The sequence below is a fragment of the Arachis duranensis genome, chromosome 3 (assembly GCF_000817695.3).
Source record: "Arachis duranensis cultivar V14167 chromosome 3, aradu.V14167.gnm2.J7QH, whole genome shotgun sequence".
Lineage (NCBI taxonomy): Eukaryota > Viridiplantae > Streptophyta > Magnoliopsida > Fabales > Fabaceae > Arachis > Arachis duranensis.
The window spans coordinates 110,420,204-110,422,618 of NC_029774.3; positions in this window are offsets into that span (position 1 = coordinate 110,420,204).

A 2,415-nucleotide genomic window follows, 5' to 3' on the forward strand; every position below is an offset into this window, starting at 1 on the left:
AATCTTTTTCAAAATAATTTTCAATCATATCTTTTTAATTGCTAATTCCAAAATCTTTTTAATTAATTAATTGATTTAGTTCTCAATTTGCTTTAATTTTATTTTCTTTTAGTTTTCGAAATTTTTTTTTCTTTTCTTTTCCATTTATTTTATTATTTTCGGTCATTTTTAATTAATAACGAAAAAAATATTCTATACTTTACTTGTGAATCCATATCATTTCCCCTTCTCCATCATGGACCTAAGTGGAATTGAGCAATCCAGAAGGACTCTGTGGTCATATGCTAAACCCATTACAGCTGCATATGGGAGTAGCATCTGTATACCTCCCATTAAAGCAAGCAGCTTTGAGCTAAATCCTCAACTCATTATCATGGTGCAGCAAAATTGCCAGTATTCCGGTCTTCCACAGGAAGAACCTACTGAGTTTCTGGCACAGTTCTTACAAATTACTGACACAGTACGTGATAAAGAGGTGGATTAGGATGTCTACATATTATTACTGTTTCCATTTGCTGTAAAAGATCAAGCTAAGAGGTGGTTGAATAACCAACCCACAGCAAGCATAAAAACATGGAGACAGTTATCAGACAAATTCCTGAATCAATTTTACCCTCCAAAAAGGATGACACAGCTAAGGCTGGACATCCAAGGCTTTAAACAAGAGGATAATGAATCCCTTTATAATGCCTGGGAGAGGTATAGAGGTATGCTAAGAAAATGCCCCTCTGAGATATTTTCAGAGTGGGTACAGTTATACGTCTTCTACTATGGGCTTACAGAAAAAGCTCAAATGTCTCTGGACCACTCAGCTGGTGGATCTATTCATATGAGGAAGACGATTGAAGAGGCTCAAGAACTGATAGATACTGTTGCTAGAAATCAACATTTGTACTCTAGCAGTGAGCCCTCTACAAAAGAAGAAGCTATGGCAGTAGCTACTGATCATAATCCTCAAGAACAAATTGTTGAGCTTAATCAACAATTACTCCTGATGACAAAACAGTTGGCAGAATTTAAAGAGATGCTCCAAGAAACTAAAATTGCCAACAAGAACATATAATCACAGTTGAATCAGACAAAACAGCAGTTATCTAAACAGATAACAGAAGAATGCCAAGCAGTTCAACTGAGGAGTGGGAAGACATTGAATAACACTGCTCAAAGTAGCAAAAAGCCAAGAAAGGAACAATTGACAGAGGATGACCAAACCACTGCCAAAAATCCCTCTGAGGACAGTAAGAGCCTAGAGAGGAATACTCCTGGCGTTCAAACGCCAGAAAGGGGGGAAAAGCTAGCGTTAAACACACATTCCTTGCTCATTTCTGGCGTTCAAACGCCAGAAAAGGGGGAAAATTTGGCGTTAAACGCCCATTCCTCACCCAATCCTGGCGTTTAAACACCAATGGAAAATCAGACACCTGAGAGTGCTGATAGTAACCCCTTTAAAAAGGCTTCTCCAACCACCTCTGTAAGGAATAAACCTGCAGCAACTAAGGTTGAAGAATATAAAGTCAAGATGCCTTATCCTCAGAAACTCCGCCAAGCGAAACAGGATAAATAATTTGCCCGCTTTGCAGACTATCTAAGGACTCTTGAAATAAAGATTCCGTTTGCAGAGGCACTTGAGCAAATACCTTCTTATGCTAAGTTCATGAAAGAGATCTTAAGTCATAAGAAGGATTGGAGAGAAACTGAAAAAGTGTTTCTCACTGATGAATGCAGTGCAGTCATTCTAAAAAGCTTACCAGAAAAGCTTCAAGATCCAGGAAGCTTTATGATACCATGCACATTAGAAGGTGCTTGCACTAAGACAGCCCTGTGTGACCTTGGAGCAAGTATCAATCTAATACCTGCATCCACTATCAGAAAGCTTGGGTTGACTGAAGAAGTCAAACCAACCCGGATATGTTTCCAACTTGCTGATGGCTCCATTAAATATCCATCAGGCATAATTGAGGACATGATTGTCAAGGTTAGGCCATTCGCCTTTCCAATTGACTTTGTAGTGCTGGAAATGGAGGAGCACAAGAGTGCAACTCTCATCCTAGGAAGACCTTTCCTAGCAACTAGACGAACTCTTATTGATGTACAAAAAGGGGAAGTAACTCTGAGAGTCAATGAGGATGAGTTAAACCACTACCACCATCCCTGAAGTATGCATTTCTGGGAGAGGGTGACACTTTTCTAGTGATCATAAGCTCTGCTTTAAATCCACAGGAAGAGGAAGCACTGATTCAAGTGCTAAGGACACACAAGACAGCTCTTGGATGGTCCATAAGTGATCTTAAGGGCATTAGCCCAGCAAGATGCATGCACAAGATCCTCTTGAAGGATAATGCCAAACCAGTGGTTCAACCACAAAGGCGGCTAAATCCAACCATGAAGGAGGTGGTGCAGAAAGAGGTCACTAAG